Source organism: Drosophila suzukii, chromosome 2R (assembly GCF_043229965.1).
Source record: "Drosophila suzukii chromosome 2R, CBGP_Dsuzu_IsoJpt1.0, whole genome shotgun sequence".
NCBI classification, from domain to species: Eukaryota; Metazoa; Arthropoda; class Insecta; order Diptera; family Drosophilidae; genus Drosophila; species Drosophila suzukii.
Window position 1 is genome coordinate 13,069,020 of NC_092081.1, and position 25,576 is coordinate 13,094,595.

The following is a 25,576-nucleotide window of genomic DNA, read 5'->3' on the forward strand; positions in this document are numbered from 1 at the left end:
GCCGAAGGTAGTGTAAATAGAATCTAGCAGGACCGAAGTTCCAATTCAGAGTATAAGGCCAACGCTTAGCCCTGCGACTTTCGCCAACGACCATACCACGCTGAACACATCGGTTCTCGTCCGATCACCGAAATTAAGCAGCGTCGGGCGCGGTTAGTACTTAGATGAGGGACCGCTTGGGAACACCGCGTGTTGTTGGCCTCGTCAACAACTTTTTGCCGCTTTTATATTTTTCAACGCAATCTGAATAGCATTTTTCGCTGCAAATTCAAAATGCAAAATTCAAATGAAAAATTTATCCACAATTTCGACTATTTCAAAATTATTTCTTGCACTGATTTTTTTCTTAAAGCACACGACTCCAAACCGTTTCAATCCATTTATTTCGATTAAAAGCATTTTCAATATTGCAATATTGGCCGAAGGTAGTGTAAATAGAATCTAGCAGGACCGAAGTTCCAATTCAGAGTATAAGGCCAACGCTTAGCCCTGCGACTTTCGCCAACGACCATACCACGCTGAACACATCGGTTCTCGTCCGATCACCGAAATTAAGCAGCGTCGGGCGCGGTTAGTACTTAGATGAGGGACCGCTTGGGAACACCGCGTGTTGTTGGCCTCGTCAACAACTTTTTGCCGCTTTTATATTTTTCAACGCAATCTGAATAGCATTTTTCGCTGCAAATTCAAAATGCAAAATTCAAATGAAAAATTTATCCACAATTTCGACTATTTCAAAATTATTTCTTGCACTGATTTTTTTCTTAAAGCACACGACTCCAAACCGTTTCAATCCATTTATTTCGATTAAAAGCATTTTCAATATTGCAATATTGGCCGAAGGTAGTGTAAATAGAATCTAGCAGGACCGAAGTTCCAATTCAGAGTATAAGGCCAACGCTTAGCCCTGCGACTTTCGCCAACGACCATACCACGCTGAACACATCGGTTCTCGTCCGATCACCGAAATTAAGCAGCGTCGGGCGCGGTTAGTACTTAGATGAGGGACCGCTTGGGAACACCGCGTGTTGTTGGCCTCGTCAACAACTTTTTGCCGCTTTTATATTTTTCAACGCAATCTGAATAGCATTTTTCGCTGCAAATTCAAAATGCAAAATTCAAATGAAAAATTTATCCACAATTTCGACTATTTCAAAATTATTTCTTGCACTGATTTTTTTCTTAAAGCACACGACTCCAAACCGTTTCAATCCATTTATTTCGATTAAAAGCATTTTCAATATTGCAATATTGGCCGAAGGTAGTGTAAATAGAATCTAGCAGGACCGAAGTTCCAATTCAGAGTATAAGGCCAACGCTTAGCCCTGCGACTTTCGCCAACGACCATACCACGCTGAACACATCGGTTCTCGTCCGATCACCGAAATTAAGCAGCGTCGGGCGCGGTTAGTACTTAGATGGGGGACCGCTTGGGAACACCGCGTGTTGTTGGCCTCGTCAACAACTTTTTGCCGCTTTTATATTTTTCAACGCAATCTGAATAGCATTTTTCGCTGCAAATTCAAAATGCAAAATTCAAATGAAAAATTTATCCACAATTTCGACTATTTCAAAATTATTTCTTGCACTGATTTTTTTCTTAAAGCACACGACTCCAAACCGTTTCAATCCATTTATTTCGATTAAAAGCATTTTCAATATTGCAATATTGGCCGAAGGTAGTGTAAATAGAATCTAGCAGGACCGAAGTTCCAATTCAGAGTATAAGGCCAACGCTTAGCCCTGCGACTTTCGCCAACGACCATACCACGCTGAACACATCGGTTCTCGTCCGATCACCGAAATTAAGCAGCGTCGGGCGCGGTTAGTACTTAGATGAGGGACCGCTTGGGAACACCGCGTGTTGTTGGCCTCGTCAACAACTTTTTGCCGCTTTTATATTTTTCAACGCAATCTGAATAGCATTTTTCGCTGCAAATTCAAAATGCAAAATTCAAATGAAAAATTTATCCACAATTTCGACTATTTCAAAATTATTTCTTGCACTGATTTTTTTCTTAAAGCACACGACTCCAAACCGTTTCAATCCATTTATTTCGATTAAAAGCATTTTCAATATTGCAATATTGGCCGAAGGTAGTGTAAATAGAATCTAGCAGGACCGAAGTTCCAATTCAGAGTATAAGGCCAACGCTTAGCCCTGCGACTTTCGCCAACGACCATACCACGCTGAACACATCGGTTCTCGTCCGATCACCGAAATTAAGCAGCGTCGGGCGCGGTTAGTACTTAGATGGGGGACCGCTTGGGAACACCGCGTGTTGTTGGCCTCGTCAACAACTTTTTGCCGCTTTTATATTTTTCAACGCAATCTGAATAGCATTTTTCGCTGCAAATTCAAAATGCAAAATTCAAATGAAAAATTTATCCACAATTTCGACTATTTCAAAATTATTTCTTGCACTGATTTTTTTCTTAAAGCACACGACTCCAAACCGTTTCAATCCATTTATTTCGATTAAAAGCATTTTCAATATTGCAATATTGGCCGAAGGTAGTGTAAATAGAATCTAGCAGGACCGAAGTTCCAATTCAGAGTATAAGGCCAACGCTTAGCCCTGCGACTTTCGCCAACGACCATACCACGCTGAACACATCGGTTCTCGTCCGATCACCGAAATTAAGCAGCGTCGGGCGCGGTTAGTACTTAGATGAGGGACCGCTTGGGAACACCGCGTGTTGTTGGCCTCGTCAACAACTTTTTGCCGCTTTTATATTTTTCAACGCAATCTGAATAGCATTTTTCGCTGCAAATTCAAAATGCAAAATTCAAATGAAAAATTTATCCACAATTTCGACTATTTCAAAATTATTTCTTGCACTGATTTTTTTCTTAAAGCACACGACTCCAAACCGTTTCAATCCATTTATTTCGATTAAAAGCATTTTCAATATTGCAATATTGGCCGAAGGTAGTGTAAATAGAATCTAGCAGGACCGAAGTTCCAATTCAGAGTATAAGGCCAACGCTTAGCCCTGCGACTTTCGCCAACGACCATACCACGCTGAACACATCGGTTCTCGTCCGATCACCGAAATTAAGCAGCGTCGGGCGCGGTTAGTACTTAGATGGGGGACCGCTTGGGAACACCGCGTGTTGTTGGCCTCGTCAACAACTTTTTGCCGCTTTTATATTTTTCAACGCAATCTGAATAGCATTTTTCGCTGCAAATTCAAAATGCAAAATTCAAATGAAAAATTTATCCACAATTTCGACTATTTCAAAATTATTTCTTGCACTGATTTTTTTCTTAAAGCACACGACTCCAAACCGTTTCAATCCATTTATTTCGATTAAAAGCATTTTCAATATTGCAATATTGGCCGAAGGTAGTGTAAATAGAATCTAGCAGGACCGAAGTTCCAATTCAGAGTATAAGGCCAACGCTTAGCCCTGCGACTTTCGCCAACGACCATACCACGCTGAACACATCGGTTCTCGTCCGATCACCGAAATTAAGCAGCGTCGGGCGCGGTTAGTACTTAGATGGGGGACCGCTTGGGAACACCGCGTGTTGTTGGCCTCGTCAACAACTTTTTGCCGCTTTTATATTTTTCAACGCAATCTGAATAGCATTTTTCGCTGCAAATTCAAAATGCAAAATTCAAATGAAAAATTTATCCACAATTTCGACTATTTCAAAATTATTTCTTGCACTGATTTTTTTCTTAAAGCACACGACTCCAAACCGTTTCAATCCATTTATTTCGATTAAAAGCATTTTCAATATTGCAATATTGGCCGAAGGTAGTGTAAATAGAATCTAGCAGGACCGAAGTTCCAATTCAGAGTATAAGGCCAACGCTTAGCCCTGCGACTTTCGCCAACGACCATACCACGCTGAACACATCGGTTCTCGTCCGATCACCGAAATTAAGCAGCGTCGGGCGCGGTTAGTACTTAGATGGGGGACCGCTTGGGAACACCGCGTGTTGTTGGCCTCGTCAACAACTTTTTGCCGCTTTTATATTTTTCAACGCAATCTGAATAGCATTTTTCGCTGCAAATTCAAAATGCAAAATTCAAATGAAAAATTTATCCACAATTTCGACTATTTCAAAATTATTTCTTGCACTGATTTTTTTCTTAAAGCACACGACTCCAAACCGTTTCAATCCATTTATTTCGATTAAAAGCATTTTCAATATTGCAATATTGGCCGAAGGTAGTGTAAATAGAATCTAGCAGGACCGAAGTTCCAATTCAGAGTATAAGGCCAACGCTTAGCCCTGCGACTTTCGCCAACGACCATACCACGCTGAACACATCGGTTCTCGTCCGATCACCGAAATTAAGCAGCGTCGGGCGCGGTTAGTACTTAGATGGGGGACCGCTTGGGAACACCGCGTGTTGTTGGCCTCGTCAACAACTTTTTGCCGCTTTTATATTTTTCAACGCAATCTGAATAGCATTTTTCGCTGCAAATTCAAAATGCAAAATTCAAATGAAAAATTTATCCACAATTTCGACTATTTCAAAATTATTTCTTGCACTGATTTTTTTCTTAAAGCACACGACTCCAAACCGTTTCAATCCATTTATTTCGATTAAAAGCATTTTCAATATTGCAATATTGGCCGAAGGTAGTGTAAATAGAATCTAGCAGGACCGAAGTTCCAATTCAGAGTATAAGGCCAACGCTTAGCCCTGCGACTTTCGCCAACGACCATACCACGCTGAACACATCGGTTCTCGTCCGATCACCGAAATTAAGCAGCGTCGGGCGCGGTTAGTACTTAGATGAGGGACCGCTTGGGAACACCGCGTGTTGTTGGCCTCGTCAACAACTTTTTGCCGCTTTTATATTTTTCAACGCAATCTGAATAGCATTTTTCGCTGCAAATTCAAAATGCAAAATTCAAATGAAAAATTTATCCACAATTTCGACTATTTCAAAATTATTTCTTGCACTGATTTTTTTCTTAAAGCACACGACTCCAAACCGTTTCAATCCATTTATTTCGATTAAAAGCATTTTCAATATTGCAATATTGGCCGAAGGTAGTGTAAATAGAATCTAGCAGGACCGAAGTTCCAATTCAGAGTATAAGGCCAACGCTTAGCCCTGCGACTTTCGCCAACGACCATACCACGCTGAACACATCGGTTCTCGTCCGATCACCGAAATTAAGCAGCGTCGGGCGCGGTTAGTACTTAGATGGGGGACCGCTTGGGAACACCGCGTGTTGTTGGCCTCGTCAACAACTTTTTGCCGCTTTTATATTTTTCAACGCAATCTGAATAGCATTTTTCGCTGCAAATTCAAAATGCAAAATTCAAATGAAAAATTTATCCACAATTTCGACTATTTCAAAATTATTTCTTGCACTGATTTTTTTCTTAAAGCACACGACTCCAAACCGTTTCAATCCATTTATTTCGATTAAAAGCATTTTCAATATTGCAATATTGGCCGAAGGTAGTGTAAATAGAATCTAGCAGGACCGAAGTTCCAATTCAGAGTATAAGGCCAACGCTTAGCCCTGCGACTTTCGCCAACGACCATACCACGCTGAACACATCGGTTCTCGTCCGATCACCGAAATTAAGCAGCGTCGGGCGCGGTTAGTACTTAGATGGGGGACCGCTTGGGAACACCGCGTGTTGTTGGCCTCGTCAACAACTTTTTGCCGCTTTTATATTTTTCAACGCAATCTGAATAGCATTTTTCGCTGCAAATTCAAAATGCAAAATTCAAATGAAAAATTTATCCACAATTTCGACTATTTCAAAATTATTTCTTGCACTGATTTTTTTCTTAAAGCACACGACTCCAAACCGTTTCAATCCATTTATTTCGATTAAAAGCATTTTCAATATTGCAATATTGGCCGAAGGTAGTGTAAATAGAATCTAGCAGGACCGAAGTTCCAATTCAGAGTATAAGGCCAACGCTTAGCCCTGCGACTTTCGCCAACGACCATACCACGCTGAACACATCGGTTCTCGTCCGATCACCGAAATTAAGCAGCGTCGGGCGCGGTTAGTACTTAGATGGGGGACCGCTTGGGAACACCGCGTGTTGTTGGCCTCGTCAACAACTTTTTGCCGCTTTTATATTTTTCAACGCAATCTGAATAGCATTTTTCGCTGCAAATTCAAAATGCAAAATTCAAATGAAAAATTTATCCACAATTTCGACTATTTCAAAATTATTTCTTGCACTGATTTTTTTCTTAAAGCACACGACTCCAAACCGTTTCAATCCATTTATTTCGATTAAAAGCATTTTCAATATTGCAATATTGGCCGAAGGTAGTGTAAATAGAATCTAGCAGGACCGAAGTTCCAATTCAGAGTATAAGGCCAACGCTTAGCCCTGCGACTTTCGCCAACGACCATACCACGCTGAACACATCGGTTCTCGTCCGATCACCGAAATTAAGCAGCGTCGGGCGCGGTTAGTACTTAGATGGGGGACCGCTTGGGAACACCGCGTGTTGTTGGCCTCGTCAACAACTTTTTGCCGCTTTTATATTTTTCAACGCAATCTGAATAGCATTTTTCGCTGCAAATTCAAAATGCAAAATTCAAATGAAAAATTTATCCACAATTTCGACTATTTCAAAATTATTTCTTGCACTGATTTTTTTCTTAAAGCACACGACTCCAAACCGTTTCAATCCATTTATTTCGATTAAAAGCATTTTCAATATTGCAATATTGGCCGAAGGTAGTGTAAATAGAATCTAGCAGGACCGAAGTTCCAATTCAGAGTATAAGGCCAACGCTTAGCCCTGCGACTTTCGCCAACGACCATACCACGCTGAACACATCGGTTCTCGTCCGATCACCGAAATTAAGCAGCGTCGGGCGCGGTTAGTACTTAGATGTGGGACCGCTTGGGAACACCGCGTGTTGTTGGCCTCGTCAACAACTTTTTGCCGCTTTTATATTTTTCAGCGCAATCTGAATAGCATTTTTCGCTGCAAATTCAAAATGCAAAATTCAAATGAAAAATTTATCCACAATTTCGACTATTTCAAAATTATTTCTTGCACTGATTTTTTTCTTAAAGCACACGACTCCAAACCGTTTCAATCCATTTATTTCGATTAAAAGCATTTTCAATATTGCAATATTGGCCGAAGGTAGTGTAAATAGAATCTAGCAGGACCGAAGTTCCAATTCAGAGTATAAGGCCAACGCTTAGCCCTGCGACTTTCGCCAACGACCATACCACGCTGAACACATCGGTTCTCGTCCGATCACCGAAATTAAGCAGCGTCGGGCGCGGTTAGTACTTAGATGGGGGACCGCTTGGGAACACCGCGTGTTGTTGGCCTCGTCAACAACTTTTTGCCGCTTTTATATTTTTCAACGCAATCTGAATAGCATTTTTCGCTGCAAATTCAAAATGCAAAATTCAAATGAAAAATTTATCCACAATTTCGACTATTTCAAAATTATTTCTTGCACTGATTTTTTTCTTAAAGCACACGACTCCAAACCGTTTCAATCCATTTATTTCGATTAAAAGCATTTTCAATATTGCAATATTGGCCGAAGGTAGTGTAAATAGAATCTAGCAGGACCGAAGTTCCAATTCAGAGTATAAGGCCAACGCTTAGCCCTGCGACTTTCGCCAACGACCATACCACGCTGAACACATCGGTTCTCGTCCGATCACCGAAATTAAGCAGCGTCGGGCGCGGTTAGTACTTAGATGGGGGACCGCTTGGGAACACCGCGTGTTGTTGGCCTCGTCAACAACTTTTTGCCGCTTTTATATTTTTCAACGCAATCTGAATAGCATTTTTCGCTGCAAATTCAAAATGCAAAATTCAAATGAAAAATTTATCCACAATTTCGACTATTTCAAAATTATTTCTTGCACTGATTTTTTTCTTAAAGCACACGACTCCAAACCGTTTCAATCCATTTATTTCGATTAAAAGCATTTTCAATATTGCAATATTGGCCGAAGGTAGTGTAAATAGAATCTAGCAGGACCGAAGTTCCAATTCAGAGTATAAGGCCAACGCTTAGCCCTGCGACTTTCGCCAACGACCATACCACGCTGAACACATCGGTTCTCGTCCGATCACCGAAATTAAGCAGCGTCGGGCGCGGTTAGTACTTAGATGAGGGACCGCTTGGGAACACCGCGTGTTGTTGGCCTCGTCAACAACTTTTTGCCGCTTTTATATTTTTCAACGCAATCTGAATAGCATTTTTCGCTGCAAATTCAAAATGCAAAATTCAAATGAAAAATTTATCCACAATTTCGACTATTTCAAAATTATTTCTTGCACTGATTTTTTTCTTAAAGCACACGACTCCAAACCGTTTCAATCCATTTATTTCGATTAAAAGCATTTTCAATATTGCAATATTGGCCGAAGGTAGTGTAAATAGAATCTAGCAGGACCGAAGTTCCAATTCAGAGTATAAGGCCAACGCTTAGCCCTGCGACTTTCGCCAACGACCATACCACGCTGAACACATCGGTTCTCGTCCGATCACCGAAATTAAGCAGCGTCGGGCGCGGTTAGTACTTAGATGGGGGACCGCTTGGGAACACCGCGTGTTGTTGGCCTCGTCAACAACTTTTTGCCGCTTTTATATTTTTCAACGCAATCTGAATAGCATTTTTCGCTGCAAATTCAAAATGCAAAATTCAAATGAAAAATTTATCCACAATTTCGACTATTTCAAAATTATTTCTTGCACTGATTTTTTTCTTAAAGCACACGACTCCAAACCGTTTCAATCCATTTATTTCGATTAAAAGCATTTTCAATATTGCAATATTGGCCGAAGGTAGTGTAAATAGAATCTAGCAGGGCCGAAGTTCCAATTCAGAGTATAAGGCCAACGCTTAGCCCTGCGACTTTCGCCAACGACCATACCACGCTGAACACATCGGTTCTCGTCCGATCACCGAAATTAAGCAGCGTCGGGCGCGGTTAGTACTTAGATGGGGGACCGCTTGGGAACACCGCGTGTTGTTGGCCTCGTCAACAACTTTTTGCCGCTTTTATATTTTTCAACGCAATCTGAATAGCATTTTTCGCTGCAAATTCAAAATGCAAAATTCAAATGAAAAATTTATCCACAATTTCGACTATTTCAAAATTATTTCTTGCACTGATTTTTTTCTTAAAGCACACGACTCCAAACCGTTTCAATCCATTTATTTCGATTAAAAGCATTTTCAATATTGCAATATTGGCCGAAGGTAGTGTAAATAGAATCTAGCAGGGCCGAAGTTCCAATTCAGAGTATAAGGCCAACGCTTAGCCCTGCGACTTTCGCCAACGACCATACCACGCTGAACACATCGGTTCTCGTCCGATCACCGAAATTAAGCAGCGTCGGGCGCGGTTAGTACTTAGATGGGGGACCGCTTGGGAACACCGCGTGTTGTTGGCCTCGTCAACAACTTTTTGCCGCTTTTATATTTTTCAACGCAATCTGAATAGCATTTTTCGCTGCAAATTCAAAATGCAAAATTCAAATGAAAAATTTTTCCACAATTTCGACTATTTCAAAATTATTTCTTGCACTGATTTTTTTCTTAAAGCACACGACTCCAAACCGTTTCAATCCATTTATTTCGATTAAAAGCATTTTCAATATTGCAATATTGGCCGAAGGTAGTGTAAATAGAATCTAGCAGGGCCGAAGTTCCAATTCAGAGTATAAGGCCAACGCTTAGCCCTGCGACTTTCGCCAACGACCATACCACGCTGAACACATCGGTTCTCGTCCGATCACCGAAATTAAGCAGCGTCGGGCGCGGTTAGTACTTAGATGGGGGACCGCTTGGGAACACCGCGTGTTGTTGGCCTCGTCAACAACTTTTTGCCGCTTTTATATTTTTCAACGCAATCTGAATAGCATTTTTCGCTGCAAATTCAAAATGCAAAATTCAAATGAAAAATTTATCCACAATTTCGACTATTTCAAAATTATTTCTTGCACTGATTTTTTTCTTAAAGCACACGACTCCAAACCGTTTCAATCCATTTATTTCGATTAAAAGCATTTTCAATATTGCAATATTGGCCGAAGGTAGTGTAAATAGAATCTAGCAGGACCAAAGTTCCAATTCGGAGTATAAGGCCAACGCTTAGCCCTGCGACTTTCGCCAACGACCATACCACGCTGAACACATCGGTTCTCGTCCGATCACCGAAATTAAGCAGCGTCGGGCGCGGTTAGTACTTAGATGGGGGACCGCTTGGGAACACCGCGTGTTGTTGGCCTCGTCAACAACATTTTGCCGCTTTTATATTTTTCAACGCAATCTGAATAGCATTTTTCGCTGGAAATTCAAAATGCAAAATTCAAATTAAAAATTTATCCACAATTTCGACTATTTCAAAATTATTTCTTGCACTGATTTTTTTCTTAAAGCACACGACTCCAAACCGTTTCAATCCATTTATTTCGATTAAAAGCATTTTCAATATTGCAATATTGTCCGAAGGTAGTGTAAATAGAATCTAGCAGGACCGAAGTTCCAATTCAGAGTATAAGGCCAACGCTTAGCCCTGCGACTTTCGCCAACGACCATACCACGCTGAACACATCGGTTCTCGTCCGATCACCGAAATTAAGCAGCGTCGGGCGCGGTTAGTACTTAGATGAGGGACCGCTTGGGAACACCGCGTGTTGTTGGCCTCGTCAACAACTTTTTGCCGCTTTTATATTTTTCAACGCAATCTGAATAGCATTTTTCGCTGCAAATTCAAAATGCAAAATTCAAATGAAAAATTTATCCACAATTTCGACTATTTCAAAATTATTTCTTGCACTGATTTTTTTCTTAAAGCACACGACTCCAAACCGTTTCAATCCATTTATTTCGATTAAAAGCATTTTCAATATTGCAATATTGGCCGAAGGTAGTGTAAATAGAATCTAGCAGGGCCGAAGTTCCAATTCAGAGTATAAGGCCAACGCTTAGCCCTGCGACTTTCGCCAACGACCATACCACGCTGAACACATCGGTTCTCGTCCGATCACCGAAATTAAGCAGCGTCGGGCGCGGTTAGTACTTAGATGGGGGACCGCTTGGGAACACCGCGTGTTGTTGGCCTCGTCAACAACTTTTTGCCGCTTTTATATTTTTCAACGCAATCTGAATAGCATTTTTCGCTGCAAATTCAAAATGCAAAATTCAAATGAAAAATTTTTCCACAATTTCGACTATTTCAAAATTATTTCTTGCACTGATTTTTTTCTTAAAGCACACGACTCCAAACCGTTTCAATCCATTTATTTCGATTAAAAGCATTTTCAATATTGCAATATTGGCCGAAGGTAGTGTAAATAGAATCTAGCAGGGCCGAAGTTCCAATTCAGAGTATAAGGCCAACGCTTAGCCCTGCGACTTTCGCCAACGACCATACCACGCTGAACACATCGGTTCTCGTCCGATCACCGAAATTAAGCAGCGTCGGGCGCGGTTAGTACTTAGATGGGGGACCGCTTGGGAACACCGCGTGTTGTTGGCCTCGTCAACAACATTTTGCCGCTTTTATATTTTTCAACGCAATCTGAATAGCATTTTTCGCTGGAAATTCAAAATGCAAAATTCAAATTAAAAATTTATCCACAATTTCGACTATTTCAAAATTATTTCTTGCACTGATTTTTTTCTTAAAGCACACGACTCCAAACCGTTTCAATCCATTTATTTCGATTAAAAGCATTTTCAATATTGCAATATTGTCCGAAGGTAGTGTAAATAGAATCTAGCAGGACCGAAGTTCCAATTCAGAGTATAAGGCCAACGCTTAGCCCTGCGACTTTCGCCAACGACCATACCACGCTGAACACATCGGTTCTCGTCCGATCACCGAAATTAAGCAGCGTCGGGCGCGGTTAGTACTTAGATGAGGGACCGCTTGGGAACACCGCGTGTTGTTGGCCTCGTCAACAACTTTTTGCCGCTTTTATATTTTTCAACGCAATCTGAATAGCATTTTTCGCTGCAAATTCAAAATGCAAAATTCAAATGAAAAATTTATCCACAATTTCGACTATTTCAAAATTATTTCTTGCACTGATTTTTTTCTTAAAGCACACGACTCCAAACCGTTTCAATCCATTTATTTCGATTAAAAGCATTTTCAATATTGCAATATTGGCCGAAGGTAGTGTAAATAGAATCTAGCAGGGCCGAAGTTCCAATTCAGAGTATAAGGCCAACGCTTAGCCCTGCGACTTTCGCCAACGACCATACCACGCTGAACACATCGGTTCTCGTCCGATCACCGAAATTAAGCAGCGTCGGGCGCGGTTAGTACTTAGATGGGGGACCGCTTGGGAACACCGCGTGTTGTTGGCCTCGTCAACAACTTTTTGCCGCTTTTATATTTTTCAACGCAATCTGAATAGCATTTTTCGCTGCAAATTCAAAATGCAAAATTCAAATGAAAAATTTTTCCACAATTTCGACTATTTCAAAATTATTTCTTGCACTGATTTTTTTCTTAAAGCACACGACTCCAAACCGTTTCAATCCATTTATTTCGATTAAAAGCATTTTCAATATTGCAATATTGGCCGAAGGTAGTGTAAATAGAATCTAGCAGGGCCGAAGTTCCAATTCAGAGTATAAGGCCAACGCTTAGCCCTGCGACTTTCGCCAACGACCATACCACGCTGAACACATCGGTTCTCGTCCGATCACCGAAATTAAGCAGCGTCGGGCGCGGTTAGTACTTAGATGGGGGACCGCTTGGGAACACCGCGTGTTGTTGGCCTCGTCAACAACTTTTTGCCGCTTTTATATTTTTCAACGCAATCTGAATAGCATTTTTCGCTGCAAATTCAAAATGCAAAATTCAAATGAAAAATTTATCCACAATTTCGACTATTTCAAAATTATTTCTTGCACTGATTTTTTTCTTAAAGCACACGACTCCAAACCGTTTCAATCCATTTATTTCGATTAAAAGCATTTTCAATATTGCAATATTGGCCGAAGGTAGTGTAAATAGAATCTAGCAGGACCAAAGTTCCAATTCGGAGTATAAGGCCAACGCTTAGCCCTGCGACTTTCGCCAACGACCATACCACGCTGAACACATCGGTTCTCGTCCGATCACCGAAATTAAGCAGCGTCGGGCGCGGTTAGTACTTAGATGGGGGACCGCTTGGGAACACCGCGTGTTGTTGGCCTCGTCAACAACTTTTTGCCGCTTTTATATTTTTCAACGCAATCTGAATAGCATTTTTCGCTGCAAATTCAAAATGCAAAATTCAAATGAAAAATTTTTCCACAATTTCGACTATTTCAAAATTATTTCTTGCACTGATTTTTTTCTTAAAGCACACGACTCCAAACCGTTTCAATCCATTTATTTCGATTAAAAGCATTTTCAATATTGCAATATTGGCCGAAGGTAGTGTAAATAGAATCTAGCAGGGCCGAAGTTCCAATTCAGAGTATAAGGCCAACGCTTAGCCCTGCGACTTTCGCCAACGACCATACCACGCTGAACACATCGGTTCTCGTCCGATCACCGAAATTAAGCAGCGTCGGGCGCGGTTAGTACTTAGATGGGGGACCGCTTGGGAACACCGCGTGTTGTTGGCCTCGTCAACAACTTTTTGCCGCTTTTATATTTTTCAACGCAATCTGAATAGCATTTTTCGCTGCAAATTCAAAATGCAAAATTCAAATGAAAAATTTATCCACAATTTCGACTATTTCAAAATTATTTCTTGCACTGATTTTTTTCTTAAAGCACACGACTCCAAACCGTTTCAATCCATTTATTTCGATTAAAAGCATTTTCAATATTGCAATATTGGCCGAAGGTAGTGTAAATAGAATCTAGCAGGACCAAAGTTCCAATTCGGAGTATAAGGCCAACGCTTAGCCCTGCGACTTTCGCCAACGACCATACCACGCTGAACACATCGGTTCTCGTCCGATCACCGAAATTAAGCAGCGTCGGGCGCGGTTAGTACTTAGATGGGGGACCGCTTGGGAACACCGCGTGTTGTTGGCCTCGTCAACAACTTTTTGCCGCTTTTATATTTTTCAACGCAATCTGAATAGCATTTTTCGCTGCAAATTCAAAATGCAAAATTCAAATGAAAAATTTTTCCACAATTTCGACTATTTCAAAATTATTTCTTGCACTGATTTTTTTCTTAAAGCACACGACTCCAAACCGTTTCAATCCATTTATTTCGATTAAAAGCATTTTCAATATTGCAATATTGGCCGAAGGTAGTGTAAATAGAATCTAGCAGGGCCGAAGTTCCAATTCAGAGTATAAGGCCAACGCTTAGCCCTGCGACTTTCGCCAACGACCATACCACGCTGAACACATCGGTTCTCGTCCGATCACCGAAATTAAGCAGCGTCGGGCGCGGTTAGTACTTAGATGGGGGACCGCTTGGGAACACCGCGTGTTGTTGGCCTCGTCAACAACTTTTTGCCGCTTTTATATTTTTCAACGCAATCTGAATAGCATTTTTCGCTGCAAATTCAAAATGCAAAATTCAAATGAAAAATTTATCCACAATTTCGACTATTTCAAAATTATTTCTTGCACTGATTTTTTTCTTAAAGCACACGACTCCAAACCGTTTCAATCCATTTATTTCGATTAAAAGCATTTTCAATATTGCAATATTGGCCGAAGGTAGTGTAAATAGAATCTAGCAGGGCCGAAGTTCCAATTCAGAGTATAAGGCCAACGCTTAGCCCTGCGACTTTCGCCAACGACCATACCACGCTGAACACATCGGTTCTCGTCCGATCACCGAAATTAAGCAGCGTCGGGCGCGGTTAGTACTTAGATGGGGGACCGCTTGGGAACACCGCGTGTTGTTGGCCTCGTCAACAACTTTTTGCCGCTTTTATATTTTTCAACGCAATCTGAATAGCATTTTTCGCTGCAAATTCAAAATGCAAAATTCAAATGAAAAATTTATCCACAATTTCGACTATTTCAAAATTATTTCTTGCACTGATTTTTTTCTTAAAGCACACGACTCCAAACCGTTTCAATCCATTTATTTCGATTAAAAGCATTTTCAATATTGCAATATTGGCCGAAGGTAGTGTAAATAGAATCTAGCAGGGCCGAAGTTCCAATTCAGAGTATAAGGCCAACGCTTAGCCCTGCGACTTTCGCCAACGACCATACCACGCTGAACACATCGGTTCTCGTCCGATCACCGAAATTAAGCAGCGTCGGGCGCGGTTAGTACTTAGATGGGGGACCGCTTGGGAACACCGCGTGTTGTTGGCCTCGTCAACAACTTTTTGCCGCTTTTATATTTTTCAACGCAATCTGAATAGCATTTTTCGCTGGAAATTCAAAATGCAAAATTCAAATTAAAAATTTATCCACAATTTCGACTATTTCAAAATTATTTCTTGCACTGATTTTTTTCTTAAAGCACACGACTCCAAACCGTTTCAATCCATTTATTTCGATTAAAAGCATTTTCAATATTGCAATATTGTCCGAAGGTAGTGTAAATAGAATCTAGCAGGACCGAAGTTCCAATTCAGAGTATAAGGCCAACGCTTAGCCCTGCGACTTTCGCCAACGACCATACCACGCTGAACACATCGGTTCTCGTCCGATCACCGAAATTAAGCAGCGTCGGGCGCGGTTAGTACTTAGATGGGGGACCGCTTGGGAACACCGCGTGTTGTTGGCCTCGTCAACAACTTTTTGCCGCTTTTATATTTTTCAACGCAATCTGAATAGCATTTTTCGCTGCAAATTCAAAATGCAAAATTCAAATGAAAAATTTTTCCACAATTTCGACTATTTCAAAATTATTTCTTGCACTGATTTTTTTCTTAAAGCACACGACTCCAAACCGTTTCAATCCATTTATTTCGATTAAAAGCATTTTCAATATTGCAATATTGGCCGAAGGTAGTGTAAATAGAATCTAGCAGGGCCGAAGTTCCAATTCAGAGTATAAGGCCAACGCTTAGCCCTGCGACTTTCGCCAACGACCATACCACGCTGAACACATCGGTTCTCGTCCGATCACCGAAATTAAGCAGCGTCGGGCGCGGTTAGTACTTAGATGGGGGACCGCTTGGGAACACCGCGTGTTGTTGGCCTCGTCAACAACTTTTTGCCGCTTTTATATTTTTCAACGCAATCTGAATAGCATTTTTCGCTGCAAATTCAAAATGCAAAATTCAAATGAAAAATTTATCCACAATTTCGACTATTTCAAAATTATTTCTTGCACTGATTTTTTTCTTAAAGCACACGACTCCAAACCGTTTCAATCCATTTATTTCGATTAAAAGCATTTTCAATATTGCAATATTGGCCGAAGGTAGTGTAAATAGAATCTAGCAGGGCCGAAGTTCCAATTCAGAGTATAAGGCCAACGCTTAGCCCTGCGACTTTCGCCAACGACCATACCACGCTGAACACATCGGTTCTCGTCCGATCACCGAAATTAAGCAGCGTCGGGCGCGGTTAGTACTTAGATGAGGGACCGCTTGGGAACACCGCGTGTTGTTGGCCTCGTCAACAACTTTTTGCCGCTTTTATATTTTTCAACGCAATCTGAATAGCATTTTTCGCTGGAAATTCAAAATGCAAAATTCAAATTAAAAATTTATCCACAATTTCGACTATTTCAAAATTATTTCTTGCACTGATTTTTTTCTTAAAGCACACGACTCCAAACCGTTTCAATCCATTTATTTCGATTAAAAGCATTTTCAATATTGCAATATTGTCCGAAGGTAGTGTAAATAGAATCTAGCAGGACCGAAGTTCCAATTCAGAGTATAAGGCCAACGCTTAGCCCTGCGACTTTCGCCAACGACCATACCACGCTGAACACATCGGTTCTCGTCCGATCACCGAAATTAAGCAGCGTCGGGCGCGGTTAGTACTTAGATGGGGGACCGCTTGGGAACACCGCGTGTTGTTGGCCTCGTCAACAACTTTTTGCCGCTTTTATATTTTTCAACGCAATCTGAATAGCATTTTTCGCTGCAAATTCAAAATGCAAAATTCAAATGAAAAATTTTTCCACAATTTCGACTATTTCAAAATTATTTCTTGCACTGATTTTTTTCTTAAAGCACACGACTCCAAACCGTTTCAATCCATTTATTTCGATTAAAAGCATTTTCAATATTGCAATATTGGCCGAAGGTAGTGTAAATAGAATCTAGCAGGGCCGAAGTTCCAATTCAGAGTATAAGGCCAACGCTTAGCCCTGCGACTTTTGCCAACGACCATACCACGCTGAACACATCGGTTCTCGTCCGATCACCGAAATTAAGCAGCGTCGGGCGCGGTTAGTACTTAGATGGGGGACCGCTTGGGAACACCGCGTGTTGTTGGCCTCGTCAACAACTTTTTGCCGCTTTTATATTTTTCAACGCAATCTGAATAGCATTTTTCGCTGCAAATTCAAAATGCAAAATTCAAATGAAAAATTTATCCACAATTTCGACTATTTCAAAATTATTTCTTGCACTGATTTTTTTCTTAAAGCACACGACTCCAAACCGTTTCAATCCATTTATTTCGATTAAAAGCATTTTCAATATTGCAATATTGGCCGAAGGTAGTGTAAATAGAATCTAGCAGGGCCGAAGTTCCAATTCAGAGTATAAGGCCAACGCTTAGCCCTGCGACTTTCGCCAACGACCATACCACGCTGAACACATCGGTTCTCGTCCGATCACCGAAATTAAGCAGCGTCGGGCGCGGTTAGTACTTAGATGGGGGACCGCTTGGGAACACCGCGTGTTGTTGGCCTCGTCAACAACTTTTTGCCGCTTTTATATTTTTCAACGCAATCTGAATAGCATTTTTCGCTGCAAATTCAAAATGCAAAATTCAAATGAAAAATTTTTCCACAATTTCGACTATTTCAAAATTATTTCTTGCACTGATTTTTTTCTTAAAGCACACGACTCCAAACCGTTTCAATCCATTTATTTCGATTAAAAGCATTTTCAATATTGCAATATTGGCCGAAGGTAGTGTAAATAGAATCTAGCAGGGCCGAAGTTCCAATTCAGAGTATAAGGCCAACGCTTAGCCCTGCGACTTTTGCCAACGACCATACCACGCTGAACACATCGGTTCTCGTCCGATCACCGAAATTAAGCAGCGTCGGGCGCGGTTAGTACTTAGATGGGGGACCGCTTGGGAACACCGCGTGTTGTTGGCCTCGTCAACAACTTTTTGCCGCTTTTATATTTTTCAACGCAATCTGAATAGCATTTTTCGCTGCAAATTCAAAATGCAAAATTCAAATGAAAAATTTATCCACAATTTCGACTATTTCAAAATTATTTCTTGCACTGATTTTTTTCTTAAAGCACACGACTCCAAACCGTTTCAATCCATTTATTTCGATTAAAAGCATTTTCAATATTGCAATATTGGCCGAAGGTAGTGTAAATAGAATCTAGCAGGGCCGAAGTTCCAATTCAGAGTATAAGGCCAACGCTTAGCCCTGCGACTTTCGCCAACGACCATACCACGCTGAACACATCGGTTCTCGTCCGATCACCGAAATTAAGCAGCGTCGGGCGCGGTTAGTACTTAGATGGGGGACCGCTTGGGAACACCGCGTGTTGTTGGCCTCGTCAACAACTTTTTGCCGCTTTTATATTTTTCAACGCAATCTGAATAGCATTTTTCGCTGCAAATTCAAAATGCAAAATTCAAATGAAAAATTTATCCACAATTTCGACTATTTCAAAATTATTTCTTGCACTGATTTTTTTCTTAAAGCACACGACTCCAAACCGTTTCAATCCATTTATTTCGATTAAAAGCATTTTCAATATTGCAATATTGGCCGAAGGTAGTGTAAATAGAATCTAGCAGGGCCGAAGTTCCAATTCAGAGTATAAGGCCAACGCTTAGCCCTGCGACTTTCGCCAACGACCATACCACGCTGAACACATCGGTTCTCGTCCGATCACCGAAATTAAGCAGCGTCGGGCGCGGTTAGTACTTAGATGGGGGACCGCTTGGGAACACCGCGTGTTGTTGGCCTCGTCAACAACTTTTTGCCGCTTTTATATTTTTCAACGCAATCTGAATAGCATTTTTCGCTGCAAATTCAAAATGCAAAATTCAAATGAAAAATTTTTCCACAATTTCGACTATTTCAAAATTATTTCTTGCACTGATTTTTTTCTTAAAGCACACGACTCCAAACCGTTTCAATCCATTTATTTCGATTAAAAGCATTTTCAATATTGCAATATTGGCCGAAGGTAGTGTAAATAGAATCTAGCAGGGCCGAAGTTCCAATTCAGAGTATAAGGCCAACGCTTAGCCCTGCGACTTTCGCCAACGACCATACCACGCTGAACACATCGGTTCTCGTCCGATCACCGAAATTAAGCAGCGTCGGGCGCGGTTAGTACTTAGATGGGGGACCGCTTGGGAACACCGCGTGTTGTTGGCCTCGTCAACAACTTTTTGCCGCTTTTATATTTTTCAACGCAATCTGAATAGCATTTTTCGCTGGAAATTCAAAATGCAAAATTCAAATTAAAAATTTATCCACAATTTCGACTATTTCAAAATTATTTCTTGCACTGATTTTTTTCTTAAAGCACACGACTCCAAACCGTTTCAATCCATTTATTTCGATTAAAAGCATTTTCAATATTGCAATATTGTCCGAAGGTAGTGTAAATAGAATCTAGCAGGACCGAAGTTCCAATTCAGAGTATAAGGCCAACGCTTAGCCCTGCGACTTTCGCCAACGACCATACCACGCTGAACACATCGGTTCTCGTCCGATCACCGAAATTAAGCAGCGTCGGGCGCGGTTAGTACTTAGATGGGGGACCGCTTGGGAACACCGCGTGTTGTTGGCCTCGTCAACAACTTTTTGCCGCTTTTATATTTTTCAACGCAATCTGAATAGCATTTTTCGCTGCAAATTCAAAATGCAAAATTCAAATGAAAAATTTTTCCACAATTTCGACTATTTCAAAATTATTTCTTGCACTGATTTTTTTCTTAAAGCACACGACTCCAAACCGTTTCAATCCATTTATTTCGATTAAAAGCATTTTCAATATTGCAATATTGGCCGAAGGTAGTGTAAATAGAATCTAGCAGGGCCGAAGTTCCAATTCAGAGTATAAGGCCAACGCTTAGCCCTGCGACTTTTGCCAACGACCATACCACGCTGAACACATCGGTTCTCGTCCGATCACCGAAATTAAGCAGCGTCGGGCGCGGTTAGTACTTAGATGGGGGACCGCTTGGGAACACCGCGTGTTGTTGGCCTCGTCAACAACTTTTTGCCGCTTTTATATTTTTCAACGCAATCTGAATAGCATTTTTCGCTGCAAATTCAAAATGCAAAATTCAAATGAAAAATTTATCCACAATTTCGACTATTTCAAAATTATTTCTTGCACTGATTTTTTTCTTAAAGCACACGACTCCAAACCGTTTCAATCCATTTATTTCGATTAAAAGCATTTTCAATATTGCAATATTGGCCGAAGGTAGTGTAAATAGAATCTAGCAGGGCCGAAGTTCCAATTCAGAGTATAAGGCCAACGCTTAGCCCTGCGACTTTTGCCAACGACCATACCACGCTGAACACATCGGTTCTCGTCCGATCACCGAAATTAAGCAGCGTCGGGCGCGGTTAGTACTTAGATGGGGGACCGCTTGGGAACACCGCGTGTTGTTGGCCTCGTCAACAACTTTTTGCCGCTTTTATATTTTTCAACGCAATCTGAATAGCATTTTTCGCTGCAAATTCAAAATGCAAAATTCAAATGAAAAATTTATCCACAATTTCGACTATTTCAAAATTATTTCTTGCACTGATTTTTTTCTTAAAGCACACGACTCCAAACCGTTTCAATCCATTTATTTCGATTAAAAGCATTTTCAATATTGCAATATTGGCCGAAGGTAGTGTAAATAGAATCTAGCAGGACCAAAGTTCCAATTCGGAGTATAAGGCCAACGCTTAGCCCTGCGACTTTCGCCAACGACCATACCACGCTGAACACATCGGTTCTCGTCCGATCACCGAAATTAAGCAGCGTCGGGCGCGGTTAGTACTTAGATGGGGGACCGCTTGGGAACACCGCGTGTTGTTGGCCTCGTCAACAACTTTTTGCCGCTTTTATATTTTTCAACGCAATCTGAATAGCATTTTTCGCTGCAAATTCAAAATGCAAAATTCAAATGAAAAATTTATCCACAATTTCGACTATTTCAAAATTATTTCTTGCACTGATTTTTTTCTTAAAGCACACGACTCCAAACCGTTTCAATCCATTTATTTCGATTAAAAGCATTTTCAATATTGCAATATTGGCCGAAGGTAGTGTAAATAGAATCTAGCAGGGCCGAAGTTCCAATTCAGAGTATAAGGCCAACGCTTAGCCCTGCGACTTTTGCCAACGACCATACCACGCTGAACACATCGGTTCTCGTCCGATCACCGAAATTAAGCAGCGTCGGGCGCGGTTAGTAATTAGATGGGGGACCGCTTGGGAACACCGCGTGTTGTTGGCCTCGTCAACAACTTTTTGCCGCTTTTATATTTTTCAACGCAATCTGAATAGCATTTTTCGCTGCAAATTCAAAATGCAAAATTCAAATGAAAAATTTATCCACAATTTCGACTATTTCAAAATTATTTCTTGCACTGATTTTTTCTTAAAGCACACGACTCCAAACCGTTTCAATCCATTTATTTCGATTAAAAGCATTTTCAATATTGCAATATTGGCCGAAGGTAGTGTAAATAGAATCTAGCAGGGCCGAAGTTCCAATTCAGAGTATAAGGCCAACGCTTAGCCCTGCGACTTTCGCCAACGACCATACCACGCTGAACACATCGGTTCTCGTCCGATCACCGAAATTAAGCAGCGTCGGGCGCGGTTAGTACTTAGATGGGGGACCGCTTGGGAACACCGCGTGTTGTTGGCCTCGTCAACAACTTTTTGCCGCTTTTATATTTTTCAACGCAATCTGAATAGCATTTTTCGCTGCAAATTCAAAATGCAAAATTCAAATGAAAAATTTATCCACAATTTCGACTATTTCAAAATTATTTCTTGCACTGATTTTTTCTTAAAGCACACGACTTCAAACCGTTTCAATCCATTTATTTCGATTAAAAGCATTTTCAATATTGCAATATTGGCCGAAGGTAGTGTAAATAGAATCTAGCAGGGCCGAAGTTCCAATTCAGAGTATAAGGCCAACGCTTAGCCCTGCGACTTTTGCCAACGACCATACCACGCTGAACACATCGGTTCTCGTCCGATCACCGAAATTAAGCAGCGTCGGGCGCGGTTAGTACTTAGATGGGGGACCGCTTGGGAACACCGCGTGTTGTTGGCCTCGTCAACAACTTTTTGCCGCTTTTATATTTTTCAACGCAATCTGAATAGCATTTTTCGCTGCAAATTCAAAATGCAAAATTCAAATGAAAAATTTATCCACAATTTCGACTATTTCAAAATTATTTCTTGCACTGATTTTTTTCTTAAAGCACACGACTCCAAACCGTTTCAATCCATTTATTTCGATTAAAAGCATTTTTAATATTGCAATATTGTCCGAAGGTAGTGTAAATAGAATCTAGCAGGACCGAAGTTCCAATTCAGAGTATAAGGCCAACGCTTAGCCCTGCGACTTTCGCCAACGACCATACCACGCTGAACACATCGGTTCTCGTCCGATCACCGAAATTAAGCAGCGTCGGGCGCGGTTAGTACTTAGATGGGGGACCGCTTGGGAACACCGCGTGTTGTTGGCCTCGTCAACAACTTTTTGCCGCTTTTATATTTTTCAACGCAATCTGAATAGCATTTTTCGCTGCAAATTCAAAATGCAAAATTCAAATGAAAAATTTATCCACAATTTCGACTATTTCAAAATTATTTCTTGCACTGATTTTTTTCTTAAAGCACACGACTCCAAACCGTTTCAATCCATTTATTTCGATTAAAAGCATTTTCAATATTGCAATATTGGCCGAAGGTAGTGTAAATAGAATCTAGCAGGGCCGAAGTTCCAATTCAGAGTATAAGGCCAACGCTTAGCCCTGCGACTTTTGCCAACGACCATACCACGCTGAACACATCGGTTCTCGTCCGATCACCGAAATTAAGCAGCGTCGGGCGCGGTTAGTACTTAGATGGGGGACCGCTTGGGAACACCGCGTGTTGTTGGCCTCGTCAACAACTTTTTGCCGCTTTTATATTTTTCAACGCAATCTGAATAGCATTTTTCGCTGCAAATTCAAAATGCAAAATTCAAATGAAAAATTTATCCACAATTTCGACTATTTCAAAATTATTTCTTGCACTGATTTTTTTCTTAAAGCACACGACTCCAAACCGTTTCAATCCATTTATTTCGATTAAAAGCATTTTCAATATTGCAATATTGGCCGAAGGTAGTGTAAATAGAATCTAGCAGGGCCGAAGTTCCAATTCAGAGTATAAGGCCAACGCTTAGCCCTGCGACTTTCGCCAACGACCATACCACGCTGAACACATCGGTTCTCGTCCGATCACCGAAATTAAGCAGCGTCGGGCGCGGTTAGTACTTAGATGGGGGACCGCTTGGGAACACCGCGTGTTGTTGGCCTCGTCAACAACTTTTTGCCGCTTTTATATTTTTCAACGCAATCTGAATAGCATTTTTCGCTGCAAATTCAAAATGCAAAATTCAAATGAAAAATTTATCCACAATTTCGACTATTTCAAAATTATTTCTTGCACTGATTTTTTTCTTAAAGCACACGACTCCAAACCGTTTCAATCCATTTATTTCGATTAAAAGCATTTTTAATATTGCAATATTGTCCGAAGGTAGTGTAAATAGAATCTAGCAGGACCGAAGTTCCAATTCAGAGTATAAGGCCAACGCTTAGCCCTGCGACTTTCGCCAACGACCATACCACGCTGAACACATCGGTTCTCGTCCGATCACCGAAATTAAGCAGCGTCGGGCGCGGTTAGTACTTAGATGGGGGACCGCTTGGGAACACCGCGTGTTGTTGGCCTCGTCAACAACTTTTTGCCGCTTTTATATTTTTCAACGCAATCTGAATAGCATTTTTCGCTGCAAATTCAAAATGCAAAATTCAAATGAAAAATTTATCCACAATTTCGACTATTTCAAAATTATTTCTTGCACTGATTTTTTTCTTAAAGCACACGACTCCAAACCGTTTCAATCCATTTATTTCGATTAAAAGCATTTTCAATATTGCAATATTGGCCGAAGGTAGTGTAAATAGAATCTAGCAGGGCCGAAGTTCCAATTCAGAGTATAAGGCCAACGCTTAGCCCTGCGACTTTTGCCAACGACCATACCACGCTGAACACATCGGTTCTCGTCCGATCACCGAAATTAAGCAGCGTCGGGCGCGGTTAGTACTTAGATGGGGGACCGCTTGGGAACACCGCGTGTTGTTGGCCTCGTCAACAACTTTTTGCCGCTTTTATATTTTTCAACGCAATCTGAATAGCATTTTTCGCTGCAAATTCAAAATGCAAAATTCAAATGAAAAATTTATCCACAATTTCGACTATTTCAAAATTATTTCTTGCACTGATTTTTTTCTTAAAGCACACGACTCCAAACCGTTTCAATCCATTTATTTCGATTAAAAGCATTTTTAATATTGCAATATTGTCCGAAGGTAGTGTAAATAGAATCTAGCAGGACCGAAGTTCCAATTCAGAGTATAAGGCCAACGCTTAGCCCTGCGACTTTCGCCAACGACCATACCACGCTGAACACATCGGTTCTCGTCCGATCACCGAAATTAAGCAGCGTCGGGCGCGGTTAGTACTTAGATGTGGGACCGCTTGGGAACACCGCGTGTTGTTGGCCTCGTCAACAACTTTTTGCCGCTTTTATATTTTTCAACGCAATCTGAATAGCATTTTTCGCTGGAAATTCAAAATGCAAAATTCAAATTAAAATTTTATCCACAATTTCGACTATTTCAAAATTATTTCTTGCACTGATTTTTTTCTTAAAGCACACGACTCCAAACCGTTTCAATCCATTTATTTCGATTAAAAGCATTTTCAATATTGCAATATTGTCCGAAGGTAGTGTAAATAGAATCTAGCAGGACCGAAGTTCCAATTCAGAGTATAAGGCCAACGCTTAGCCCTGCGACTTTCGCCAACGACCATACCACGCTGAACGCATCGGTTCTCGTCCGATCACCGAAATTAAGCAGCGTCGGGCGCGGTTAGTACTTAGATGGGGGACCGCTTGGGAACACCGCGTGTTGTTGGCCTCGTCAACAACTTTTTGCCGCTTTTATATTTTTCAACGCAATCTGAATAGCATTTTTCGCTGCAAATTCAAAATGCAAAATTCAAATGAAAAATTTATCCACAATTTCGACTATTTCAAAATTATTTCTTGCACTGATTTTTTTCTTAAAGCACACGACTCCAAACCGTTTCAATCCATTTATTTCGATTAAAAGCATTTTCAATATTGCAATATTGGCCGAAGGTAGTGTAAATAGAATCTAGCAGGGCCGAAGTTCCAATTCAGAGTATAAGGCCAACGCTTAGCCCTGCGACTT

General features: G+C 40.9%; 61 non-coding genes across 61 annotated transcripts; all 61 read left to right on the forward strand.

The window, feature by feature from the left end:
- Window positions 1-82: 82 nt before the first annotated feature.
- LOC118877146 (5S ribosomal RNA) lies at window positions 83-201 on the forward strand. Its single transcript, XR_005014082.3, has one exon. It is a non-coding gene; the product is annotated as a 5S ribosomal RNA (ribosomal RNA).
- Window positions 202-500: 299 nt separating this feature from the next.
- On the forward strand, window positions 501-619 carry LOC118877135 (5S ribosomal RNA). The gene has a single exon (XR_011603863.1). It is a non-coding gene; the product is annotated as a 5S ribosomal RNA (ribosomal RNA).
- A 299-nt stretch (window positions 620-918) lies between these two features.
- Window positions 919-1,037, forward strand: LOC118877145 (5S ribosomal RNA). Its single transcript, XR_005014081.3, has one exon. It is a non-coding gene; the product is annotated as a 5S ribosomal RNA (ribosomal RNA).
- Window positions 1,038-1,336: 299 nt separating this feature from the next.
- Window positions 1,337-1,455, forward strand: LOC118877144 (5S ribosomal RNA). Its single transcript, XR_005014080.2, has one exon. It is a non-coding gene; the product is annotated as a 5S ribosomal RNA (ribosomal RNA).
- Window positions 1,456-1,754: 299 nt separating this feature from the next.
- On the forward strand, window positions 1,755-1,873 carry LOC118877134 (5S ribosomal RNA). Its single transcript, XR_005014070.2, has one exon. It is a non-coding gene; the product is annotated as a 5S ribosomal RNA (ribosomal RNA).
- A 299-nt stretch (window positions 1,874-2,172) lies between these two features.
- Window positions 2,173-2,291, forward strand: LOC118877133 (5S ribosomal RNA). Its single transcript, XR_005014069.3, has one exon. It is a non-coding gene; the product is annotated as a 5S ribosomal RNA (ribosomal RNA).
- Window positions 2,292-2,590: 299 nt separating this feature from the next.
- Window positions 2,591-2,709, forward strand: LOC118877157 (5S ribosomal RNA). Its single transcript, XR_005014088.2, has one exon. It is a non-coding gene; the product is annotated as a 5S ribosomal RNA (ribosomal RNA).
- Window positions 2,710-3,008: 299 nt separating this feature from the next.
- LOC118877156 (5S ribosomal RNA) lies at window positions 3,009-3,127 on the forward strand. Its single transcript, XR_005014087.1, has one exon. It is a non-coding gene; the product is annotated as a 5S ribosomal RNA (ribosomal RNA).
- A 299-nt stretch (window positions 3,128-3,426) lies between these two features.
- LOC118877153 (5S ribosomal RNA) lies at window positions 3,427-3,545 on the forward strand. The gene has a single exon (XR_010653778.1). It is a non-coding gene; the product is annotated as a 5S ribosomal RNA (ribosomal RNA).
- A 299-nt stretch (window positions 3,546-3,844) lies between these two features.
- Window positions 3,845-3,963, forward strand: LOC118877154 (5S ribosomal RNA). The gene has a single exon (XR_005014086.3). It is a non-coding gene; the product is annotated as a 5S ribosomal RNA (ribosomal RNA).
- Window positions 3,964-4,262: 299 nt separating this feature from the next.
- On the forward strand, window positions 4,263-4,381 carry LOC118877155 (5S ribosomal RNA). The gene has a single exon (XR_010653789.1). It is a non-coding gene; the product is annotated as a 5S ribosomal RNA (ribosomal RNA).
- A 299-nt stretch (window positions 4,382-4,680) lies between these two features.
- On the forward strand, window positions 4,681-4,799 carry LOC118877143 (5S ribosomal RNA). The gene has a single exon (XR_005014079.2). It is a non-coding gene; the product is annotated as a 5S ribosomal RNA (ribosomal RNA).
- A 299-nt stretch (window positions 4,800-5,098) lies between these two features.
- Window positions 5,099-5,217, forward strand: LOC139352657 (5S ribosomal RNA). The gene has a single exon (XR_011603878.1). It is a non-coding gene; the product is annotated as a 5S ribosomal RNA (ribosomal RNA).
- A 299-nt stretch (window positions 5,218-5,516) lies between these two features.
- LOC139352658 (5S ribosomal RNA) lies at window positions 5,517-5,635 on the forward strand. Its single transcript, XR_011603879.1, has one exon. It is a non-coding gene; the product is annotated as a 5S ribosomal RNA (ribosomal RNA).
- Window positions 5,636-5,934: 299 nt separating this feature from the next.
- On the forward strand, window positions 5,935-6,053 carry LOC139352659 (5S ribosomal RNA). Its single transcript, XR_011603880.1, has one exon. It is a non-coding gene; the product is annotated as a 5S ribosomal RNA (ribosomal RNA).
- Window positions 6,054-6,352: 299 nt separating this feature from the next.
- Window positions 6,353-6,471, forward strand: LOC139352660 (5S ribosomal RNA). Its single transcript, XR_011603881.1, has one exon. It is a non-coding gene; the product is annotated as a 5S ribosomal RNA (ribosomal RNA).
- Window positions 6,472-6,770: 299 nt separating this feature from the next.
- LOC139352651 (5S ribosomal RNA) lies at window positions 6,771-6,889 on the forward strand. The gene has a single exon (XR_011603873.1). It is a non-coding gene; the product is annotated as a 5S ribosomal RNA (ribosomal RNA).
- A 299-nt stretch (window positions 6,890-7,188) lies between these two features.
- On the forward strand, window positions 7,189-7,307 carry LOC139352661 (5S ribosomal RNA). The gene has a single exon (XR_011603882.1). It is a non-coding gene; the product is annotated as a 5S ribosomal RNA (ribosomal RNA).
- A 299-nt stretch (window positions 7,308-7,606) lies between these two features.
- Window positions 7,607-7,725, forward strand: LOC139352662 (5S ribosomal RNA). The gene has a single exon (XR_011603883.1). It is a non-coding gene; the product is annotated as a 5S ribosomal RNA (ribosomal RNA).
- Window positions 7,726-8,024: 299 nt separating this feature from the next.
- LOC139352642 (5S ribosomal RNA) lies at window positions 8,025-8,143 on the forward strand. The gene has a single exon (XR_011603864.1). It is a non-coding gene; the product is annotated as a 5S ribosomal RNA (ribosomal RNA).
- A 299-nt stretch (window positions 8,144-8,442) lies between these two features.
- On the forward strand, window positions 8,443-8,561 carry LOC139352663 (5S ribosomal RNA). Its single transcript, XR_011603884.1, has one exon. It is a non-coding gene; the product is annotated as a 5S ribosomal RNA (ribosomal RNA).
- A 299-nt stretch (window positions 8,562-8,860) lies between these two features.
- On the forward strand, window positions 8,861-8,979 carry LOC139352664 (5S ribosomal RNA). Its single transcript, XR_011603885.1, has one exon. It is a non-coding gene; the product is annotated as a 5S ribosomal RNA (ribosomal RNA).
- A 299-nt stretch (window positions 8,980-9,278) lies between these two features.
- On the forward strand, window positions 9,279-9,397 carry LOC139352665 (5S ribosomal RNA). Its single transcript, XR_011603886.1, has one exon. It is a non-coding gene; the product is annotated as a 5S ribosomal RNA (ribosomal RNA).
- A 299-nt stretch (window positions 9,398-9,696) lies between these two features.
- Window positions 9,697-9,815, forward strand: LOC139352666 (5S ribosomal RNA). Its single transcript, XR_011603887.1, has one exon. It is a non-coding gene; the product is annotated as a 5S ribosomal RNA (ribosomal RNA).
- Window positions 9,816-10,114: 299 nt separating this feature from the next.
- LOC139352667 (5S ribosomal RNA) lies at window positions 10,115-10,233 on the forward strand. Its single transcript, XR_011603888.1, has one exon. It is a non-coding gene; the product is annotated as a 5S ribosomal RNA (ribosomal RNA).
- A 299-nt stretch (window positions 10,234-10,532) lies between these two features.
- LOC139352643 (5S ribosomal RNA) lies at window positions 10,533-10,651 on the forward strand. Its single transcript, XR_011603865.1, has one exon. It is a non-coding gene; the product is annotated as a 5S ribosomal RNA (ribosomal RNA).
- Window positions 10,652-10,950: 299 nt separating this feature from the next.
- LOC139352668 (5S ribosomal RNA) lies at window positions 10,951-11,069 on the forward strand. Its single transcript, XR_011603889.1, has one exon. It is a non-coding gene; the product is annotated as a 5S ribosomal RNA (ribosomal RNA).
- A 299-nt stretch (window positions 11,070-11,368) lies between these two features.
- On the forward strand, window positions 11,369-11,487 carry LOC139352669 (5S ribosomal RNA). The gene has a single exon (XR_011603890.1). It is a non-coding gene; the product is annotated as a 5S ribosomal RNA (ribosomal RNA).
- A 299-nt stretch (window positions 11,488-11,786) lies between these two features.
- LOC139352644 (5S ribosomal RNA) lies at window positions 11,787-11,905 on the forward strand. Its single transcript, XR_011603866.1, has one exon. It is a non-coding gene; the product is annotated as a 5S ribosomal RNA (ribosomal RNA).
- A 299-nt stretch (window positions 11,906-12,204) lies between these two features.
- LOC139352670 (5S ribosomal RNA) lies at window positions 12,205-12,323 on the forward strand. Its single transcript, XR_011603891.1, has one exon. It is a non-coding gene; the product is annotated as a 5S ribosomal RNA (ribosomal RNA).
- A 299-nt stretch (window positions 12,324-12,622) lies between these two features.
- LOC139352671 (5S ribosomal RNA) lies at window positions 12,623-12,741 on the forward strand. Its single transcript, XR_011603892.1, has one exon. It is a non-coding gene; the product is annotated as a 5S ribosomal RNA (ribosomal RNA).
- A 299-nt stretch (window positions 12,742-13,040) lies between these two features.
- LOC139352672 (5S ribosomal RNA) lies at window positions 13,041-13,159 on the forward strand. The gene has a single exon (XR_011603893.1). It is a non-coding gene; the product is annotated as a 5S ribosomal RNA (ribosomal RNA).
- Window positions 13,160-13,458: 299 nt separating this feature from the next.
- Window positions 13,459-13,577, forward strand: LOC139352673 (5S ribosomal RNA). The gene has a single exon (XR_011603894.1). It is a non-coding gene; the product is annotated as a 5S ribosomal RNA (ribosomal RNA).
- Window positions 13,578-13,876: 299 nt separating this feature from the next.
- LOC139352674 (5S ribosomal RNA) lies at window positions 13,877-13,995 on the forward strand. The gene has a single exon (XR_011603895.1). It is a non-coding gene; the product is annotated as a 5S ribosomal RNA (ribosomal RNA).
- A 299-nt stretch (window positions 13,996-14,294) lies between these two features.
- On the forward strand, window positions 14,295-14,413 carry LOC139352675 (5S ribosomal RNA). The gene has a single exon (XR_011603896.1). It is a non-coding gene; the product is annotated as a 5S ribosomal RNA (ribosomal RNA).
- Window positions 14,414-14,712: 299 nt separating this feature from the next.
- On the forward strand, window positions 14,713-14,831 carry LOC139352676 (5S ribosomal RNA). The gene has a single exon (XR_011603897.1). It is a non-coding gene; the product is annotated as a 5S ribosomal RNA (ribosomal RNA).
- Window positions 14,832-15,130: 299 nt separating this feature from the next.
- Window positions 15,131-15,249, forward strand: LOC139352677 (5S ribosomal RNA). The gene has a single exon (XR_011603898.1). It is a non-coding gene; the product is annotated as a 5S ribosomal RNA (ribosomal RNA).
- A 299-nt stretch (window positions 15,250-15,548) lies between these two features.
- On the forward strand, window positions 15,549-15,667 carry LOC139352678 (5S ribosomal RNA). The gene has a single exon (XR_011603899.1). It is a non-coding gene; the product is annotated as a 5S ribosomal RNA (ribosomal RNA).
- A 299-nt stretch (window positions 15,668-15,966) lies between these two features.
- LOC139352679 (5S ribosomal RNA) lies at window positions 15,967-16,085 on the forward strand. The gene has a single exon (XR_011603900.1). It is a non-coding gene; the product is annotated as a 5S ribosomal RNA (ribosomal RNA).
- A 299-nt stretch (window positions 16,086-16,384) lies between these two features.
- Window positions 16,385-16,503, forward strand: LOC139352645 (5S ribosomal RNA). Its single transcript, XR_011603867.1, has one exon. It is a non-coding gene; the product is annotated as a 5S ribosomal RNA (ribosomal RNA).
- A 299-nt stretch (window positions 16,504-16,802) lies between these two features.
- LOC139352680 (5S ribosomal RNA) lies at window positions 16,803-16,921 on the forward strand. The gene has a single exon (XR_011603901.1). It is a non-coding gene; the product is annotated as a 5S ribosomal RNA (ribosomal RNA).
- A 299-nt stretch (window positions 16,922-17,220) lies between these two features.
- On the forward strand, window positions 17,221-17,339 carry LOC139352681 (5S ribosomal RNA). Its single transcript, XR_011603902.1, has one exon. It is a non-coding gene; the product is annotated as a 5S ribosomal RNA (ribosomal RNA).
- A 299-nt stretch (window positions 17,340-17,638) lies between these two features.
- Window positions 17,639-17,757, forward strand: LOC139352682 (5S ribosomal RNA). The gene has a single exon (XR_011603903.1). It is a non-coding gene; the product is annotated as a 5S ribosomal RNA (ribosomal RNA).
- A 299-nt stretch (window positions 17,758-18,056) lies between these two features.
- On the forward strand, window positions 18,057-18,175 carry LOC139352683 (5S ribosomal RNA). Its single transcript, XR_011603904.1, has one exon. It is a non-coding gene; the product is annotated as a 5S ribosomal RNA (ribosomal RNA).
- Window positions 18,176-18,474: 299 nt separating this feature from the next.
- Window positions 18,475-18,593, forward strand: LOC139352684 (5S ribosomal RNA). Its single transcript, XR_011603905.1, has one exon. It is a non-coding gene; the product is annotated as a 5S ribosomal RNA (ribosomal RNA).
- Window positions 18,594-18,892: 299 nt separating this feature from the next.
- LOC139352685 (5S ribosomal RNA) lies at window positions 18,893-19,011 on the forward strand. Its single transcript, XR_011603906.1, has one exon. It is a non-coding gene; the product is annotated as a 5S ribosomal RNA (ribosomal RNA).
- A 299-nt stretch (window positions 19,012-19,310) lies between these two features.
- LOC139352686 (5S ribosomal RNA) lies at window positions 19,311-19,429 on the forward strand. Its single transcript, XR_011603907.1, has one exon. It is a non-coding gene; the product is annotated as a 5S ribosomal RNA (ribosomal RNA).
- Window positions 19,430-19,728: 299 nt separating this feature from the next.
- Window positions 19,729-19,847, forward strand: LOC139352687 (5S ribosomal RNA). The gene has a single exon (XR_011603908.1). It is a non-coding gene; the product is annotated as a 5S ribosomal RNA (ribosomal RNA).
- Window positions 19,848-20,146: 299 nt separating this feature from the next.
- On the forward strand, window positions 20,147-20,265 carry LOC139352688 (5S ribosomal RNA). The gene has a single exon (XR_011603909.1). It is a non-coding gene; the product is annotated as a 5S ribosomal RNA (ribosomal RNA).
- A 299-nt stretch (window positions 20,266-20,564) lies between these two features.
- On the forward strand, window positions 20,565-20,683 carry LOC139352689 (5S ribosomal RNA). The gene has a single exon (XR_011603910.1). It is a non-coding gene; the product is annotated as a 5S ribosomal RNA (ribosomal RNA).
- A 299-nt stretch (window positions 20,684-20,982) lies between these two features.
- LOC139352690 (5S ribosomal RNA) lies at window positions 20,983-21,101 on the forward strand. The gene has a single exon (XR_011603911.1). It is a non-coding gene; the product is annotated as a 5S ribosomal RNA (ribosomal RNA).
- A 299-nt stretch (window positions 21,102-21,400) lies between these two features.
- LOC139352641 (5S ribosomal RNA) lies at window positions 21,401-21,519 on the forward strand. Its single transcript, XR_011603862.1, has one exon. It is a non-coding gene; the product is annotated as a 5S ribosomal RNA (ribosomal RNA).
- A 298-nt stretch (window positions 21,520-21,817) lies between these two features.
- Window positions 21,818-21,936, forward strand: LOC139352691 (5S ribosomal RNA). The gene has a single exon (XR_011603912.1). It is a non-coding gene; the product is annotated as a 5S ribosomal RNA (ribosomal RNA).
- A 298-nt stretch (window positions 21,937-22,234) lies between these two features.
- On the forward strand, window positions 22,235-22,353 carry LOC139352692 (5S ribosomal RNA). The gene has a single exon (XR_011603913.1). It is a non-coding gene; the product is annotated as a 5S ribosomal RNA (ribosomal RNA).
- A 299-nt stretch (window positions 22,354-22,652) lies between these two features.
- Window positions 22,653-22,771, forward strand: LOC139352602 (5S ribosomal RNA). Its single transcript, XR_011603822.1, has one exon. It is a non-coding gene; the product is annotated as a 5S ribosomal RNA (ribosomal RNA).
- A 299-nt stretch (window positions 22,772-23,070) lies between these two features.
- On the forward strand, window positions 23,071-23,189 carry LOC139352603 (5S ribosomal RNA). The gene has a single exon (XR_011603823.1). It is a non-coding gene; the product is annotated as a 5S ribosomal RNA (ribosomal RNA).
- A 299-nt stretch (window positions 23,190-23,488) lies between these two features.
- On the forward strand, window positions 23,489-23,607 carry LOC139352604 (5S ribosomal RNA). The gene has a single exon (XR_011603824.1). It is a non-coding gene; the product is annotated as a 5S ribosomal RNA (ribosomal RNA).
- A 299-nt stretch (window positions 23,608-23,906) lies between these two features.
- Window positions 23,907-24,025, forward strand: LOC139352605 (5S ribosomal RNA). The gene has a single exon (XR_011603825.1). It is a non-coding gene; the product is annotated as a 5S ribosomal RNA (ribosomal RNA).
- Window positions 24,026-24,324: 299 nt separating this feature from the next.
- LOC139352606 (5S ribosomal RNA) lies at window positions 24,325-24,443 on the forward strand. The gene has a single exon (XR_011603826.1). It is a non-coding gene; the product is annotated as a 5S ribosomal RNA (ribosomal RNA).
- Window positions 24,444-24,742: 299 nt separating this feature from the next.
- On the forward strand, window positions 24,743-24,861 carry LOC139352652 (5S ribosomal RNA). The gene has a single exon (XR_011603874.1). It is a non-coding gene; the product is annotated as a 5S ribosomal RNA (ribosomal RNA).
- A 299-nt stretch (window positions 24,862-25,160) lies between these two features.
- Window positions 25,161-25,279, forward strand: LOC139352601 (5S ribosomal RNA). Its single transcript, XR_011603821.1, has one exon. It is a non-coding gene; the product is annotated as a 5S ribosomal RNA (ribosomal RNA).
- The last annotated feature ends 297 nt before the right edge of the window (window positions 25,280-25,576 follow it).